The 20,655-nt window shown below is 40.4% G+C and overlaps 1 pseudogene; it reads right to left on the bottom strand.

Moving 5' to 3' along the window:
* Positions 1-20,655, bottom strand: part of LOC121443733 — a 69,667-nt pseudogene that overhangs the window by 46,594 nt on the left and 2,418 nt on the right.

Raw genomic sequence — 20,655 nt, 5'->3', positions numbered from 1 at the left:
TAACTTACAATTCTGAGACAGAGAAATGTGACACAAATAACATAGATAACATGGATCATGAGAGAAAAAATAGACACCAAGAAAATCCTGTACTCCTTTCAACCTCCCAGTATCTCAAAAATATGGACAGCATCATAAAATGTAATAGAACATCAAGTCTTCAGCAGATTAGGCCATTCTAAGCTTGAAGAGGGATGCTCTGTTGTCGAGTACAAGCTGTCCTAGTCCAGCAAGCAGATACTGGGCTGGATATACAAAGCCTTAAGTACATACTTACTTTTCTTATTCCTCCCCATCACCTGTAACACTTGGGATCTTTCTAGAGAAAAGAGACTACATGCAATTAAGAAGTAAGTGATAGCACAGACAGACCTTTATTCTGTCCTGTCTCACGCTTGTGCCCTTGGCAAGGGGGACAGAATAAAAGGAAGCAGCTACCTCATTTTCTGTTGGAGGCAAAGTTTTAGCCACAAGATGAATTCACATACACAGTAATATTTGCATTTAGGGCCAGGCAGTGTTCTGGACACTTGATAAAATTTAATACTGGACCTGGCACCAGATTCTTCCCTGTGAACCTGGGACTAGATGGGCTGTTTGCACTGAATTACACAGATTTTGCTCTATGTTAGAGGCTATTTCCTGGCAGAGAATTCTGACATCTGGGATCTTGCAACTAGACCTTATCTGGTAATGTTTGAACATCAAATCTCAGAGACCAATATTTTGACAAGAAAACCATCTACTTCAGGGACTCAAAAGCTAACCAAAGAAGTTACCTAAGACCGTAAAGGCATGCAAATAATCTAATATATGGAAGTAACTGGAGGCAAGATCGCATTAGGAACTCCTAGCTATTCTTCAACTCTGACCTGTTTTTAGAGCCCTTTAATGTACATTCCATACAGAAACATCCCCTAGATGGTGTTCTATAAGGTATCTATGGTAGCATTTATAAGGCCAATGGGCAATAATATACTATTAAACCTTATGAAGCAGCACAAAAATACTTTGTGCCAGACAAATCTACTGAGACTGAACTGTTGGATGCCTCTCAGAAAAGCAGGTGGCATGTTATCCTCAGGCGAACGACAGATAGGCTGCTAACCAAGAATATGGCACTTCAGATCTACCACTAAGAATCTCTCTTCTCTGCACTTAAGACCGTGAAAGAAGTTTGCTTCTTAAAAGGCTTCTGCATCAGTTCTGGTGAAGCAAACTTATGTATATCAGCCCGGATGAAACAGGAGGCCCACGGGGAACACTGGACCATATGAGGAAAATAAAATTAAATGTAATAAGAGCTGCCAGAGGAAATTTAGCTAACCTCAAATCTTTACTATAAGAAGAAAATAATGTTTAACAAAATCATTTTGGTTTGTGGGTACAGGGCAGCCTATGTAGCTAGCCTTGCCTGACCTGGAATTTACTGTACCTTGAACTTGTGTCAATCCTCCTGCCTCTGCCTCCTGAGTTCCAGCAAAGCTTTAAATTGATTCTATTTTAAAGTAACTACTTATAATGACTAAGATTGATGTACTGTCACTCAAAGCACAGAAATCCCAATGAGGCTCATCCACTTGCATTAGACCCATGTGGCAGGCCAGAATTCCAAACGGAGCCTAAAATACTGTATTCAGAACATTTTATGGTGGACCTAGGAAATTAGAACCATCTTATCTTGACTCATGATGCTCACAATTTGTTATGGGGGAACCTGAGAGTCTAAGTCAGCACTACACAACAGAACTTTTTGCGGTGTTCTGTACCTGCAGTGTCGTTATTAGCACCTGCTGGCCACATGCGGTCACTGAGCAGTCATAGTATGAGTGAGGAGCTACATTTTACACCTTATTTTTAACTAATTAAAGCTTTAAGTAGATTCTAGAATAAACCCTAATTTCAGCCAAGGTTCCATATTGTCATCACTTTTTCCTTCATTTTGCTAACTCTTTGTCAGTGCTAACACCCAGATTCCTATTACGGTCCTGTAGGGCCACAACTCCAATGCCACACAGTAAGTTAAACTCTTTTGAACTGAATGCTCAGACAATGAAAAGACTGTTAACTTCATCAGTATGCAAAGTAAATCCCCAAACTTTCTAAAGTTCTTTATGGGGAACATGAATCTTTAAGAAATGGGAGAATTAGGAAAGTCTTAATGCTACTGTCCTTGGAGTAAGCACTAGTGGATGACTTCCCTGTTGGCCATTGATATGGTGGGAAAACACTCTACTGATAACTTTTTAATTGCATAAAGAACAGTGACACTTTGAAACTAGAGAGACCTAGGATCAGTATTCTATGCTAGATAACTCATCAAATGGAATATCACTAAAAAATGAACAGCTTGACTACATGCGCCACCTGAAAGGATACAGCAAGAAACGTGTGGCCATACTTTTACAGTATTTTTTGACAAAAAAAAATGATTATTTGCCTCTTGTCATAATGAGACATCAGAAAAATCCAGATGATAGGACATTCTGTTAAGTAACTATCAAGAATACTTAAAACTCAAGCCGGGCGGTGGTGGCGCACTCCTTTAATCCCAGCTCTCGGGAGGCAGAGGCAGGTGGATCTCTGTGAGTTCGAGACCAGCCTGGTCTACAAGAGCTAGTTCCAGGACAGGCTCCAAAGCTACAGAGAAACCCTGTCTCGAAAAACCAAAAAGCCAAAAAAAAAAAAGGAATACTTAAAACTCAATGTTATAAGAAAACATGAAAATTGAGTTGTAGAAAGAGAGTATACAGGCATGACAAAAGCATAAACTTTTGTTGGATCCTAACTGTGTAAAATTCATGTTGCTTTTCTCAGATGTGGTTACTGAGGAGATTGCATTTAGGAGTGGACTCAGGACACCTGACTCTGAAGTGGGAAAAACAGGACAAATGTTAGTTATGTGGTGAGTGCAAGTTAGTGCCTAGGTATTCACTGCTCCATTCTTTGCTTCTGGGGGAAGAATTTTAAATGCCACAGTTAGTACCTAGGTATTCACTGCTCCATTCTTTGCTTCTGGGGGAAGAATTGTAAATGCCACAGTTAGTACCTAGGTATTCACTGCTCCATTCTTTGCTTCTGGAGGAAGAATTGTAAATGCCACAGTTAAGAATATTTAATGATAATTTTGGTAAAGATGTTTCAAAAGCACACCAGCTTATTTTCCTATCTCTAATTAATTAATACTGACGATTTATAAGCTCATTACATTTCAGGGTCTGAAAACCAGACACTGTAAAGATTCCTAACATAAGGTACTAGAATTGGTAAGGACAGGCAATGGTAACTAAAGATTCTCATAATTATGCAAGATTTTCCTCTTAATAATTTCAGAAATGTTTTCTCTTTCCCCTCAAAGTGATGGACATGGAGAAAGTCTCAAGTAGAATGAGACACAGTTAAGGAAGTACTAAGCAATATAGCCATGTTCAGATCTGGTTGTTCACTCCCTAGAGACTTAAGCTCTGGAGCCAGTCCTACTCAACACCTGCTTCCCTTACTTGTATCAGTCTTCTGTGTGGAAGGTCCAGTCTTCACTGCAGCTACTTGCTATCAACCATATGTCTGGGATGCACAGAGCCTGACTGCACAGGAACTATGGGGACTGCCTGGCTCTCCCATTCTGACTCATGAAGACTCATTCTGGTCTCATGAAGGTACCAACTACTGTTATAAGTGTTTGGTGGGCAAATTCAAGAAGGGAAGTCAATATCTGCTTTCCAGCTTGCCACGGCTTTATAAATGACCCCTTGGAAGACAGACATGGGGCATGGGCATGAAGGTTATTCTAGAATTTTTCCCATTTGAGAATATTTACTTTAGAGAGATTCAATAATTACTTTTTGGCATCTGGATGGGCCCTTGGACTAATCCCCAAGGATGACACACTTATCCTGGGATTCCTATAAAGGACTCCACTCTTGGGTCACAGCCCAGAATCAAACTGGCCAATGTGAACAAGAGTAAAACAATGGGCCAAGACATTTGGAGTGATGTTAAACAGCAAGAAAGACCAGATACAGGCTTTTGATGAAAGATTCAGAGCCCCATAATACTTAGCTTCCTCGAATTTCCTGGGTTGGCAACTGTTTATAATGTATTTATCTCCTGATTGTAACACCTGGGACGTTGCAGAAATCTGGAGCTTTATTATGTCACATTTATAATGTATTTATCTCCTGATTGTAACACCTGGGACGTTGCAGAAATCTGGAGCTTTATTACGTCACATTTCAGCATTCAGATACACCTAGGCAGAGCACACTGTAACAGACACTGCCGTCTTTTCCTCCAGAATGAATTGAATTATCCTTAGTTTCATTAAGAATGGAACGAAGGTTGGATAGGAGAGCAGGGAAGCATGATTCTTAGTTAAGGGAGTCACCTTAGGGTTGGCAAGAGACTTGAACCTAGAGTGGTTCCCAGGAGCCCAAGGCGATGTCCCCAGTTAGTTCCTTGGGCAGCTGAGGATAGGGAACCTGAAATGACCCTATCCTATAGCAATACTGACGAATATCTTGCATATCACCATAGAACCTTCATCTGGTGATGGATGGAGAGAGAGACAGAGACCCACACTGGAGCACTGGACTGAGCTCCCAAGGTCTCAATGAGGAGCAGAAAGAGGGAGAACATGAGCAGAGAAGTCGGGACCATGAGGGGTGCACCCACCCACTGAGACAGTGGAGCTGATCTATTGGGAGCTCACCAAGGCCAGCTGGACTGTGACTGAAAAAGCTTGGGATAGGGCCGGACTCTCTGAACATGGCGAACAATGAGGGCTGATGAGAAGCCAAGGACAATGGCTCAGGGTTTTGATCCTACTTCATGTTCTGGCTTTGTGGGAGCCTAGCCAGTTTGGATGTTCACCTTCCTAGACATGGACGGAGGGGGGAGGACCTTGGACTTTCCACAGGGCAGGGATCCCTGACTGCTCTTTGGACTGGAGAGGGAGGGGGAGAGGAGTGGGAGGAGGGGGAGAAGGGTGGGAGGAGGGGGAGGGAAATGGGAGGCTGGGGGGAGGCAGAAACATTTTTCTTTTTTTTTTCCTTTTCTCAATAAAAAAAATTAATAAAAAAAAAAAGAATGAGACAAATGTGGAAATTCTGTACCAAATGAGAATACAAAGAAGTCAAATAGATGTGGTTTTCAGGAATGGATAAATACCTCAAAGTTAATAACTTTCACTTTAGAACAATTATTTGTCTACCGTACTGTATTAGTCAGTGTTCCCTAGGATTACAGAACTTATGGAATGAATCTTTCTCTACACACACACGCGCGCACACACTCACACATTCCATATGTATAGGGGATTTATTGTAATGACTTACACGCTGCGGTCCAGCTAGTTCAACAATGGCTAGCTGTGAACAGCAAGTCCAAGAATCTAGTAGTTGCTCTGCCCGCAGGCTAGGTGTCTCAGCTGACCTTCTGGATGTGCTGGAAGAAATGAGCTCCAAAGCCAATGAAGGAATGGATTGCTAGCAAGGCAAGAGCAAGCAGGCGAAGAGCAACAGATTCCTTCTTCTATGTCCTTATATAGACTTCCAGCAGAAGGTATAGTCCATATTAAAGGTATGCCTTCCTGCCTCAAGATTTGAGTTAAAGACATATGTCTTTTTGCCTCAAGATATGAATTTAAGGCCTGTGTTTTCCAGCCTTAAAATCCAGATCTAAGATGTATGTCTTCCCACCTCAAGATCCCAATCAAAGGTATATATCTTACTACCTCAAAGGTCCAGACTAGAAGATTCAGCTACTTAAAAACAAGCAGAAAATCTCTCACAGGTGTATTCCTATTTCTGGATTCTAGTTAATTCCAGATATAGTCAAGTTGACAACCGAGAACAGCCATCACAATCCACCCCTTGTCAACTTGACACACAATCATATTTCCTCATGTCATGATTAATTTTCAAATGAAAACAATAATCAGGTCATAATAACTCCTACACATAACTATACCACATACAATCACAAACACATTATATATTTAACCAGGTCATAATGAAGCCTAACATGATATAACTATCTTTTGTACAAACATAAATACATTATAAATTTATAATGGGTGACACTGTCCCTTGGGGGACATCTTTTTAGTAGCTCAAGCTTAAATATAACCATTAATATTCTTTTTGTTGATATTACAACATATGATAAAGAAATTGAAAGAAAACACAAATATCTGTACAAATGCATTGTTATCAAGATACAACAGACACACTCATGTTAGCTTAATCCCCGTTTCTGTGACTGGTCATGTGACCTTAGCTGGTATTTAGAACTACCTTCCTCTACTACCCATTCTGTATTCCCTCCACCCTGTGCAAGAACCTCAGCAGATCTAAGGTCTTTTCCTGGAGGAGTGGCCCATACCTTCATATACCAGCATTCCTGAAGGGTCTGTGCCTTTGTCATCCTGTCTGCTTTAGGCTGTTGTAGTTTCCCACTGACTTAACCACAGAACATGATAGCACCAAGAGATGCCCTAGAGTATCTCCTCCAGTCTAGACATAATCGTTCTTATCACCATTTGTGGAGACTCGATCCAATTTCCCCAGAGTAATCTGGATCAATCATCCCACCAAACTCTTTTATTCCTTTCTTAGCCTGTTGGTTTAAGGGCATCAGAAGGTAAAGTAACCAGGGGAAAGCTGCTATCCAGTTCAATGGAATGTTTGTTGTGGCTCTTGACAGGAATGCTCCCCTCTGGAACCCAAACCTCTAGGTAGTAGGAACAGTAAGCAAAAACTTTTCTAGTGGGTTACCAGGGGTGAGAGTGAGTGGAATTATTTACCCTTTTCTAACCCTTGATTCCTGGACCCATGGATCCTAGCTACGGGAGAAACTGTACTATATATTGGATGTTGATTAAGAGTGTATACTGCCTTCTGGAGAACCCTGCCCCACTCCTCCTGGCTGCTGCCACCTAACTGAGTCTTCAAAAGTCCATTCCATCTTTCTGTCAGGACAGCTGATTCGGGATGGTAGGGAACATGATAAGACCAGTGGAGGCCGGGCGGTGGTGGCGCACGCCTTTAATCCCAGCACTCGGGAGGCAGAGGCAGGCGGATCTCTGTGAGTTCGAGACCAGCCTGGTCTACAAGAGCTAGTTCCAGGACAGGCTCCAAAACCACAGAGAAACCCTGTCTCGAAAAACCAAAAAAAAAAAAGACCAGTGGATTCCATGATCACGGGCCCACTGTCACACTTCTCTGGCTGTGTGATGGAGGAAGGTCATTGGCTAATAAAGGAACTGCCTTGGCCCATTTTATTGGTTAGAGGATAGGTGGGAGGAGTAAACAGAACAGAACGCTGGGAGGAAGAGGAAGTGAGCTCAGAGACTCCACAGCTCTGCTCTCGGGAGCAGACACCTGAGAGAGACGCCATGCCCCGCTCCCGGGATGAAGCTCCGACCCTGGATGGACATAGGCTAGAATCTTCCCGGTAAGCGCACCTTGGGGTGCTACACATAGATGATTAGAAATGGGCTAAATTAATATGTGAGAATTAGCCTAGAAGAGAATGGGCCAAGCAGTGATTAAAAGAATACAGTGTTCATGTAATTATTTCGGGGCATAAGCTAGCCGGGCAGGCGGCTGGGGTGTTGGGGACGCAGCCCCGCCGCCCTTTTACTACAGCTGTGAAGTGAGTTCCTTGGTCAGAAGCAGTACTGTGTGGAATACCGTGATGGTGGATAAGGCATTCTGTAAGTGCATGGTTTTGGCAGAAGCATATGTGCAGGAAATGCAAATGCATAACCAAAATAAGTGTCTACTCCAGTAAGGACAAAGCATTGTCCTTTCCAAGAATGAAGTGGTTCAACGTAGTAGTCCTATGTCAACTTGACACACAAACTAGAGTTATCTGAAAGGAGGGAACCTCGATTAAGAAAGTACTTAATTCCCACCACTACCATGGGAGAGCTGACCCCCAGCACTTGGGAGAGATGGCACACCACAGGCATGTGGTGAGAGATCCCTCACTACAGGCATGAGAGCTGCTGGTCCATTGACATGAGCCTAAGAGACCTGGCTCTGCCCCTCACCTCAGGGGGTGGTCCCATTGGCCCAGATCTACCAGTTCAGCTACCGCCCAGATCCATATCCTGGGCCTTGGAATGGCCCACCCTAACAGATTCCCATCTATGACCTGCTGGATTGCACAGAGGGACTGGTGTGATAACTTAAAGTGTCCTTGAAGGCAGGACACTTTAGTAGAAAAGGTCCCTCTGCAACTCCACTAGTAAACATTTTAGTGTGTGTGTGTGTGTGTGTGTGTGTGTGTCTGTGCGCGCGCGGAATGGTAAGAAGAAGCAGGAACCCAGTGAGATATTTCAACACTTCCATGAATTTGATGCATGCCATTAGAGCATATATCTATGCCCCATTACACACACACACACACACACACACACACATAAATAGTTTCTTTCATCCTGTCCTCAGGGAACAAAATATTTTCACAACATCTGAGTTCAAGATGATTTTGCATTTAATGTATCTACAGATCAGACCAGGAAGAAAACATACCAATTGGAGATCCAGAAAGGCAATAATGAACACTGGAGGCTATTCCTTTTCTCCTTCGTCACCACTCTTAACCACAATTTCATCACACAAAGTTGGATGTAGACCGAGAAGCAAACTGTGTTAGTGGAAACATCATCCTTTCATTTATTAAAAAACAATGTTCTTCATGTCATCTGAACCATCATGAGAAAGTACAGATATACAAATACATACTTAAAAATACACAACACTGGCATCTAATTAAGGTCATGTGAGCTATGCTGTAGTCGAGGCTGAAATATGAAATTCTAGGTCTCTGGATTAGTTATAAGCCTTGCTTACCATATCAGAAGGAGCGTTTTCTGGGGGAAACTGTAGGTGACTCTGAAAATAAGCTGTCCTTAACACTAAGCTCAGCTGTACCAACCTCAGGCTCTGAGGTTGAAAACACATGACCGAAAATGTGGGAGGAAAGCACATAGTCCCAATAACATTGACACACCAATCAACATGAAGGAAGAAAGGAAAGAATGATTAGAACTCATTTCCCTGTTTCCCATGGAGTGAGAATTGGCACATTCAGGAAAGAAAAAGCAAACAGCATAAAGAGAAACCATTCGAGTTAGAAGAGAAAAGAAAACCTCAATGAATTATTTTCTTAGTAGTGTCTGCGTCACCTGAAGTACTGCCAGCGATGTTCATTCCAGTCCTCTTCGGAGAGCTCTTCCACACCAACTCTGGGCATCAGAAGAAGGAAATGTGAACACGACAGGACAACACAGGTACCAGGAGCTCTGGCATCCAACCTGGACCATGTCCATGAAGAAAGCTATCTCACCTTCAACAGAAATTCATAGTCCCTTTTTTGGTCAGTGCTGGGAATGGAACCCAAAGTCTTGAAAACACTATGTAAGTGCCAACCATGGAGGCTGCATAACAATCTGGTTGTCCCTATTCTCTAAAACCCAAGAGGCAGAGAAACTGCTAAATTTAAAACAGCAATGTTAAGAGCTAGATCAAATGAGGAACGATTGAGAATGACGTCAAGCCCCTAAAAATATAACACAACAAAATCAGATGAATAAATGTATAGCGTATAAAATTAATCTACAAAAATACCAGGAGTTCATCAGTTTCATAAAGCAAGATGATTCCATAAAAAAGAAAGCAGAAACATGTAGTAAGTACATGTTACTAAACAATGAACATGTATTTAAAGTATGTGTATATTTTATACATGGTTAATAGGAAGAACAAAACCCACTGTATTACTCAAACAAAACAATACTTAGAAGATAGAGACGGCCACTCTTTTTCTACAGAAGAAAAACAACATTGTCCACAGCTTCAATCTGAAGGCCAAGAATCCAACTCTGGCTCTTCTATTTCTTTGAGGTCTCTGGCTTGTTGTGGCCTTTCACTTTCCTTAATGATTTCTGGACTATTCAGACAACATTGAACTTCACATCATGCTACGATATGGTTCTATAGACTCAGCACTAAGGGCTTTTGAATCCACAATGAATATTTGTTGTGGGGAGCCATTCTCCTGTGCACTGTGGGATCCTGCCTTCTACTTACAGGATGCCGACAGCAACAACCCCAACTGCCCCAGCATATAACAACTCAAAAAGATCTCCAAAAATTCCTAGATGTCTTCCAGGTAGTAAAATCACCCTTAGTTCAGACATTGCACTAAATCAGGTATTTCTGGTGGGAGTAATAGCATCCCTATGGGTGTAAAAACTGGTTCCGGGCGGTGGTGGCGCACGCCTTTAATCCCAGCACTCGGGAGGCAGAGGCAGGCGGATCTCTGTGAGTTCGAGACCAGCCTGGTCTACAAGAGCTAGTTCCAGGACAGGCTCCAAAACCACAGAGAAACCCTGTCTCGAAAAAAACCAAAAAAAAAAAAAAAAAACTGGTTCCTGTGGGACATACACAAAAACATACTGGGTACGTTTGAAGCCATTGAAAAGCATTATAAAATAACAAGAGATACAGCAGATCTCTGGTACTAAATTTTCACTACAGTTAATTGGAAAAATTGAGAAATATTGTGATAGGCAATGCTCAAAATTCTCATTCCATTGTCTCCCTTGAAAAAATGTGAGATAATGATGTCTCATAAAATGATTCTTTCAATTAGTTACATGGTCAGATAAGAATACGGCTTAAACTGTACTTTCTAAATTACTATAGCATATTAAAAACTGTAAAAAATACCAGAAAGACAAACCAGGATTTCTTTAATGTCAGTTTTATTATTGCTTGGGGGATTGTAATAATAATATTAATAACATGATATAAACAGCTAAAACTTAGAAAGAGAGTATCATGTGTCAAACAGCATATTTAATGAGAGAATCATTGGGGGCTTCTGGAAGTAGTGGTGATAACACTGGGGATAAAAACGAGGACCTTGCACATGCTGGGCAAACATTCTACCATTGAGTTGCACCCTGCAGCCCTAGTGCAAGAATTCTTCATCAAATCAACACACTATGATTGTCACTATTTAATTGGTGAGAAAACTGTGAGTTCGAGGTAAAACAATTTGCCTACAGTCACGAAAATAGAAAAGAGCAGGGCGGTGGTGGCGTACACCTTTAATTCCAGCACTTGGGAGTCAGAGGCAGGCAGATCTCTGTGAGTTCAATGACAGCATGGTCTACAAAAGTGAGCTCCAGAACAACCAGAACTGTTATATATAGAGAGACCCTCTCTTAAAATAAAAAAAAAGCCCAACCAAGCACAACAAATAAGCAAAAGGTAGAAACTGTACGGGCACAATTCCAACTTTGACCTGCAGACTCAGGGACCCCAGTTATTTCTGCTAAGATTTCTAAGTATAAGGCTGCATCATTTTAAAAATCAAGTAACAAACACTGCTACATAAACAGCCCAGGGTTTCTTCTCATCTTTATTCTTTATGCTATCTTGAAGAGAATGTTACCATCATTTCTCAGTCTAATAAGATTAATACCAGAGTGTTCTTACTTGCCCTTGAATAATTGTATTACTTCCCTGTGGGGTACAAAGGCTAGCGGGATTTATGTCTTTCCACTACCTCTCTACCCAATCCTCACTACCATTTCATGTATGTACTCCAAGAAAACAGTCATCGCACCAACATAATGTGTTTGGGATACATATGTTCATCTGTTGATATAATTTCATAACCCCTCTAAGTCGCCAAAATTATGTCATTTGTGAATAACAGCACTTATTCAAGAGTCTAAAAAAATACACAGTTTGTATATTAACTAAAATATTGGAGAATTTCCCATTACATTTTAAAATATCAATCACAAAACATTAATTTAAAAATATAATTTAGACTTATGGAAAGAAGGGACCTGGCTTTGAAACTGTAGTTTTATTCATTTTTTTTCTTCATAAACAGACTTGAAGTTAGTCATGGTCAAGAAATCACAGCTAGCTATGTATGGTGGCATATACCTTTAATCCCACCCAGCATTCTGGCAGCAGGGGTGGGTGGATCTCTGTGAGTTTGAAGGCCAGTCTGGTCTGCATAGTGATTTCCAGGTCAGCCAGGACTATGTAGAGAGACAGTGTGAAAGGAGGGAAAGAGGGAAAAAGAGGGAAAAAGAAGAAGGAAAGAGGAAGGGAAGGGAACGGAAGGGAAGAAGGAGGGAAGGAATCACAGCTAACCTCTAGTTATGTACAGTAGAACTCCAAGACTTTCCTTGGTCCTATTTCTGAGCAGCTAGCTAACCACTCATCAGCAGCTGAAGAAATAAGGAACAAGTAAGAAAGTAAACTCTGATCCTACTGAGTTCTCAGGGTTCAGTACACCACAGTAAGTATCAGGGGATTTCTGAGTCAGTTTAAAATAAGAACCGTGTTACAGAAATTACGTGAGGCCACCAAATAACATCACAAGCCAAGAAAAACCAATCACTCTCGTTACCTTATTTTGGAAGGAACTTGTTTTGATGCAATTTCTGTAAATGTCAGTGTCTATATTTAAATAATCATTATTTATACACATCTGGAAAAATACAATGAGCTAGCACCATATTTATTTTTCAACAATAGTACATGTTGTTTCACTTGGGTGTCTAGGTAGAGCTGGGTACCAACAAGAAAGATGGAAACAAAATACAGAAGCAGAAATCAGTAAAATGAAAATCAGATAAGCAGTATAGTAAAGTAAGTAGAATAAAAGGTAATTTTTAAAAGAGAAACAAAAATGCTTACATAAAAAAATCTAATAGCTGGGCTTGGTAGCATACACCTTTAAACCCAGCACTAGAGAGACAAAGGCGAAGGCTTTTTGTGAGTTCTATGCCAGCCTGGTCTACACAGTGAGTTCCAGGACAGCTTAGGCTACATAATGAGACCCTATGTTCAAACAAAAATAACAAAACCCTTTCTACCAAACCCCTAGCGAGTCTGACAAAAAAAATAATGACACACATTATTAGGAACAAAATGTAAAAAGAAAAAACAAAACATTAGATCACTGCAGACCCAGAAATATCTAAAGAACAATCAGGAAATACCATATGTCTTAGGGTCACTATTGCTGTGATGAAACACCATGACCAAAGCAACTTGAGGAGGACAGGGTTTGTTTTGATCACAGTTCTACACAACAACTCATCACCAAAAGCAGTCAGGACAGGAACTCAAACAGGGCTGGAACCTGGAGTCAGGAGCTGATGATACAGAGGCCATGGAGGGGTGCTGCTTACTGGCTTGGTCCTCATGGCTTAATCAACCTGCTTTCTTATAGAACCCAGAACCACCAGCCCAGGGGTGGAACCGCCCACCACAGGCTGGGCCCTCGCCATCAATCACTAATTAAGAAAATGTCTTCCAGCAGAACATTACGGAGGCATTTTCTCAACTGAGGCTTCCTCCTCTCTGATGATGGTTCTAGTTCTAAATTGTGTCAAGTCGACATAAAAATAAGAATAACATTAACTTGAAAATCTAGGTCAAACTGATAAATTTCACAAACTATCACAGTTCACTCAATATAAAATATGTAATTTGAAAAGCCTCATCCATTACACAGTTTAAAGATTTTTGAAAAAGTAGTCTTTAGACCTAGCAGGTTCCACTGGGGAATTCTTACCAAAAAGTAAAAGAAAATAACACCAAGTATAAAGAAGGGTAGAACATTCCAGTTCATGTTGTGAGGTCATGTTACCCTGATACCTAAACCAGAAAAGTGCATGCAAAAAAGAGAGCTATAGACTATATCCCTGTGAGCACAGAAAAATTCTTAAGCAAGTATTTATTCATAGAGTTAAGCAGTATTAAAATAATATACCATAATCAAGTAGGAGCTATTTCAGAAAAGCTGGACTGGTTCAGTATTTGGAATTGAACAATGTAATCCACCAGAGTAAAGAACTAAACAAAAAAAGCACATGATCACACCAACTGATGCAGAAAATGAATTTGTTAAAATCCATGCCCATCCAAGACAAAAACTTTAGGAAAATAAATATGAGGGCCAGCAAGATGTCTCAATGAGTAAATGCATTTCTTGCCAAGTCTGATGACCTGAGTTCCATCCCGAGGACAAACGTGGTAGAAGAAAAGAACCAACTCCCAAAAAGCTGTCATCTGGCCTACACATGTGTGCCCTGCCCACAAATAAATAAAATATATTTAAAAAGAAAGTAGACTAAACATGAGATAGAAATTTACTAAATATGATGATGACTATCTACAAAATCCTTATAAGCTATTATGACACCCCATGATGAAGGGCAAGATGTCTCTCTTAATGTTGGGAGCTGGGTGAAGATAGCCATTAGCACTACTTTTATTAAACATAGGACTGAAAGACAGTCAGAGCAATAACACATGAAAAGAAAGCCAAAGGTAAATTGGTTGGTTGAAAAATGAAAAATAAAACTATTTAACTTTGTATAATTATGCAGATAATCCAGAAAATTTTATCTATGTAGAAAATCCCAAAGAATATAAAAACAAAATAAAACACCTCCTAGAACTTAAAAAAAGGGAATTCAGCACAGTTACAGGATATAAATCTAATAAAACTTGCATATGATTTATATACTACAAATGACAAAATACTAATATAAAGAAACAAAAAGGGCCAAAATAAATGTGGAAACATACTACATTCATGAATCGGAAGACACAACATGATGAAGATGTTAATCTCCGTGGTTGATAGTATATAAAATACAGTTCCTATGAAAAGCACAGAAAGATTTTGTTTACTTTTGTTTTATCCAATTTTTTTTGAGACAGGGTCTCTTTATAACTCTGAGGCTAGCCTTGAACTCCCGCCTTGGCCTCCTGATTGTTGAAATTACAAGCATGCCTGACCATAGAAAAAAAATTTTACTTTAGAGATAGATAAGCTTATTCAAAAAATCATATGGAATTAAACTAGAATAGCTCCATTGGGAAAAAAGTAGTTGCAATCTGTGTACCTAATGCTCAGACATACTGTTTTACTATAGTCAGCATTTTCGGTAAGTCAGACACACAGATCAACGAACCAGAACAGAAACTGATCCATGGATACACAGAAAACTTCATTTCTGATAAATGAGCTAAAGCAATTTAATAGAATATCACAGTCTTTTTTATTATATCATACTGGAACAACTGGATAGCCATAGACAAACAAGACAAAACTTTACATCTTCTACAAACATTAACCAACAACAGCTCATAGACTTAAAAGTAAGCTATAAAACGAAGTGTTTAAGGTAGCAACAAAGAAGTAAGTTTCAAGAGGGTTTGGTGAGTTTTTTAGACATGGCATCAAATATGTGATCCAAAAAAGACAGATTACAATACTTCAAATTGTGACTTCTGATCTATGAAAGATTCTACCAAAAAGACTTCAAGACAAGCTATAAGAAAGCGAGAAAAGACTTACAAACATGTTATCTTGCAAACATTAGTATCTAGAATAAAAACATTTTAAAGTCAATAACAACAAATAACTCCAATTATAAAGCAAACAAAAGACTTGAGCAGAAAAGCAATAGATAAGCACATGGAGAGATATTCAACATCATCAGCGCACAAAAAAAGAGATGCAAACTAAGAGCAGGATGAGACAGCAGCTAGAGAATGCAAAGCAGCACTGCTGAGAGTATCGGGAAACCCAGTTCTCACAGGCCACCAGCACAGCCACTTCCAGAAAAGTGTTAAGCAGTTCCTTAGAAAATTAAATATGCATTTACTATCTCATCTGGCAAGCATAGTCCTGGACATGTATCTCAGGTATATGGAAGTCTATACTGATATAAAAACTTACCCAGAAATGTTAGCAATAGCTTTATTTATAATAGTCATCAACTGGAAACTAAGCAAATGACCTCTAATTTGTGAATGATTAAACAAGCCCTGATACATTCATGTCATAGAGTATTATCCAGAAACAAAAAGAAACAAACAATTGACATGTACAATGGCCTTCATGGATCTCTTCCAGGCATATGCTGAATGGAAGAAAAAGCCAATCTCAAAAGATCATATGCTATGATTTGAGCTCTTTAATTATCAAAATGACAAAAGTATGGAGATGGAGAACAAATTTGAGGGTGTTGGACTAAGGGGTTGGTAAGGAGAGGACGTGGGTGTGATAAAGGATGGAGCTGAGATGATGCCTTTGTATTGGAGCAGCTCTTTACCTTGAACACAGTGGTACTTACAAAAAACCTATATGTAAACTGGGTGGAGGTGGAGGACACTTTTAATCTCGGGAGGCAGAGGCAGGCGGATCTCTGTGATTTGAGGCCAGCCTGGTCTACAGAGCAAGTGCCAGGACAGCCAGGGGTACACAGAGAAACCCTGTCTCAAAAAAACAAAACCAACTACATGTGCCCCTTCGGGTCATGGCTGCAATACGATACAATTATGCAAGATGGAAGCACACAGAAGCATAAATACTCTGGCTCACATGTCAAAGAAACTTGAGAGAGATTTCTCCAAATTTGACAATTCAAAAAACTCCTATGACATTACCAATGAAGAAAAGTGAAACTGAATCTTTTCTAAAATACTAATAATATCAAGTTTTGATCACCCATCCTCCAAAGATTTTTATTTCTATATATTATCTATGAATAATATGACAAAATTGCATGGTGAAGGGACCAAAAAGTAGACAGATAAAAAGCAGCAAAGAAGTATTACAGGAACTGTTGGTTTTCCGCTCAGCAGAGTTGCTCACTTCTTACCAACTGCAGTCGAGCTGGGCCATCACATGCTTCTCAGAAAGCTGCCCACATAGTCAGCTCTGGGAAGGACTGTTTTCATGGCCCACATTTTGAAAAGGTCATGAGGAAGTGCAAAAAAATCAACTCTCTACTCTCAGTGGAAAATCACTTGGTTCTATTTGTACCAGATATGTTTATGGGTTGAAAAAAAGAAAAGGACTTATGAAATGCACATGATATAATCTGGTCCTGAAGAGTCAGGGGACAGGGTGACCAGACAATTCCTGAGGGGGCTAGGATTTTTATATAGTTTAGGGAGCCACTTTAAATTACTCATATAAAATCAAGCATAAATATGAATATTTTATGAACATATAAAAGTGAGTTTTATGAATAGGGTGAGAAATTATGACAGACTTCAAAGTTTTCATAAACTCCTGTTAAGTTCTATAATATTCTTCAATATTTTCAAAAGCCCATGATAAATACCAATATCGCAGAGTCTGAGAAAATTACAAAATGTTGCTTATTAGCTATCTGCTAACCAGCAGTTCTTGCTTGAAGAGTCCTTTTGTGATCACTCACTATGTCCAACAGGTAATGCCTCTTGGTTTTGTGTGTTCAGTTGGCCCTCCTTATGTATGGGGGGGCGGGGAATTCAATCAATCCCAAATTAAAAATATCCCCCCCCACAATTGCTTCTGTACTGAGCATATAGACTTTTTTCTTGTCATGATTCCCCAAACAATGTGGCACTACAGTTGTTTACATAACATTTACATTGTAGGAAATATCAAAGGCTTTTAGAGACCACTTAAAGTATTTAAGATGACGGGCATGGGTTCTGAACAAATACCCCATTTTTGTAAGGGCCTTGAGCATCTCTAGGGTTTATTATTCATAGAGAGTCCTGGAACAACATTTTCAAACACCAATTAAATATTCGTGCATCTATTTGTGATGTTCTAAGTGTTCTGTAGGTAAGGAAAGAATTACAGGGGTTAGACAATGAGGACGTGTCTCACTGGTACAGCACTTGCCTAGCATGTTTGAACCACTCGTTCTATCACTTGCAGCACACTTAAAAACCCAGATATCTTGGCCTTTGTTCTTAGTTACATGATGGTGAGTTAAGGTTTTTAATGCATCTTTGAAGTCTATGTTCTTATGCAGCTTATTCCAATTCCTGGGAATAGCAAAAAATGATAAGCATTTAGAGATCTGCTTTAAATTATTTATATAAAGTTAAGCATAAGTGTGAATGTTTTCTGAATACATAAAATACATTTTTATGAGTAGAATGAGAAATAAATCATAATAGTCTTCAAAGTTTCCAAAAACTTCTGATAAGCTACATAGTATTGTTCAGTATTTTCAAAAGCCCATGATAAATACAAATATCAAAGAGTCTGAGGAGGTTATGAAATTTTATTTGTTGCCTGACAATTTTCTATACAAAATGAGCATCTTTATTACAAAAATCTTCATCTGGCAAAAAGTAACTTCACAGGTCAATTATACCCTGCAATTATACCCAGGATCAATCACCTGTCTTATCCTCATGCTACCACAAAAAACAAAGACAGTACTATCTGATGTCTCAAATTGGATGTCACAGAATTAAAATTTCTTTCTTCGGGTTTATATTCTCAAGGATAGACTGTGTTATTTAATCCGACCTTTAGTATTAATGCTAGGAAGTTGAAATTCGAAACACTCCACATTTTATGCAGAAGGCAGTCTTCAGCATTACAACCCTTTTTATAGATGGAAGGCACAGTGAGCAAGTCTTGGCAAGACTTCCTGAATTCCAATCCACCTCATCCTCTTAATACTCTGCTACCTGCAGTCAAATCGTTGCCCTGTGTCTCATTTCCCCAACTCTACAATAGAGACTTCAGTATTATCTCCACTATGGGAATGTTCTGAGAACCATATCTTAATACATAGGCATGGAAACGCAAATAGCACCTGCAACGCAAGCATGAGTGAGGACCCTGATTGTCACCAAGAAGCCTTGATCTGCAGACTGAGACATACTAGCCCAGAAATGGCATAGCTGGCAGTGGCCAAACCCAGGAATCCCTGCCTACCATTATACCATTAGTATAAAAGCCTCAGGTGGAAGAGGCCATTTTCTCAAATCCCGCTTCTTTCCTCTGAAATGTGTAGGAGCTCCAGCTGTCTTTGGCATTCTGCGTTCTAGAGGGAAAACAAACTAAAGACCAATAGAGAAAGATATACTGCCACCTTGTGGCTCTTTGGAGAGTGACTCTTCAGGCATTTGCATTACTTGTGGTCATGAAGTCTCTTCACAGGAATAGAAACCCTAAGACAGTCTGGGGGGCGGGGGAGACATACCAAAATGGATGGATATGGCATTTTCTATGTAACTTTCATCTGTTATATAGCCCCATGACATCTTTTGTGTGTAGTCTGTAGCTTTGTCTAACAAATAACAGAGGGATGTTGACCTGAGTTTGATTTTTTTATTTTCCCTTAATTCTCCCGACTCTACTTCCCAAGCATTAGAATTGCAGCCTATAGTTCGTGATCCTAGAGAAACTAAATAATAAGGTGAACCCAAAGAAAAACATATATTTATCCTCCTGGAAATTGGAAGTAGACAAGATCGCCAGGCAAAAGTTGGGAACATGGGGTGGGGGTGGGATGAGGGAAGGGGAGAGGGGGAGAGAGAACGGACAAGGGGAGGATTGGGGAGAGCTTGGGGGAGTGGGATGGTTGAGATGGAGGAAGGGTGGATATAGGAGCAGGGAAGAAGATATCTACATTAAAAGAGCCATTTTAGGGTTGGCAAGAGACTTGGCTCTTGAGGGGTTCCCAGGTATCCACGGGGATGTCCTCAGCTAGGTCCTTGGGCAGCATCAGAGGAGAGGGAACCTGAACTGGCCTTGTCCCATAGCCACACTGATGAGTATCTTGAATATCATCATAGAACCTTCATCTGGCAATGGATGGAGATAGAGACAGAGACCCATATTGGAGCACTGAACTGAGCTCCCAGGGTCCAGTTGAAGAGCAGAAGGAGGGAGAACATGAGCAAGGAAGTCAGGACTGTGAGGGGTGCACCCACCCACTGAGACGGTGGGGCTGATCTAATGGGAGCTCACCAAGGCCAGCTGGATTGGGGCTGAACGAGCATGGGATAAAACTGGACTCTCTGAATGTGGCTGACAATGGGGGCTGACTGAGAAGCCAATGATAATGGCACTGGGATTTGATTCTACTGCATGTACTGGCTTTGTGGGAGCCTAGTCTGTTTGGATGCTCACCTTCCTGGACCTGGGTGGAAGGGGGAGGACCTTGGACTTCCCACAGGGCAGGGTGCCCTGACTGCTCTTCAGACTGGAGAGGGCAGAGGGGGGAGGGGGAGGGAAATGGGAGGAGGGGAGGAGGTGGAAATTTTTAATTAAAAAAAAAAAGCTCAAAAAAGAAAAGAAAAGCCGGGCGGTGGTGGCGCACGCCTTTAATCCCAGCACTCGGGAGGCAGAGGCAGGCGGATCTCTGTGAGTTCGAGGCCAGCCTGGTCTACAAGAGCTAGTTCCAGGACAGGAATCAAAGGCTACGGAGAAACCCTGTCTCGAAAATTCAAAAAAGAAAAGAAAATGTCATCTCCTTTTTGCACGGAAGCAAGAAAAGGCACTGCATACAAAATCCTAAGAAAGCAAAATCTACTTGCCTCTTTTGGCTGCTGGCTAAGGAGCTGGCTAAGGAGCCAGCTCATCCTAGTTTCTGTGTGTACTGATAATCCTATTTTCGATTGTTTTTTTAGAATTCAATGACAATTTTGTATCCTGAAAAATCCCAATACTCTAAATTTTAATTTTAAAAAATCTAAAACACCTCCTCCCCACACACATTGCTTAAACCAAAAGAAGGAAAATCTTTCACAAGCACAGCCTGCACAGCACCTTGAGCTTTCTCAAGAATTA

This window comes from Microtus oregoni, unplaced genomic scaffold, assembly GCF_018167655.1.
Source record: "Microtus oregoni isolate MIOR12 unplaced genomic scaffold, Mior012 000112F_ref0000385, whole genome shotgun sequence".
Taxonomy (NCBI): Eukaryota; Metazoa; Chordata; class Mammalia; order Rodentia; family Cricetidae; genus Microtus; species Microtus oregoni.
This window is presented reverse-complemented; position numbering and strand designations above follow the sequence as displayed.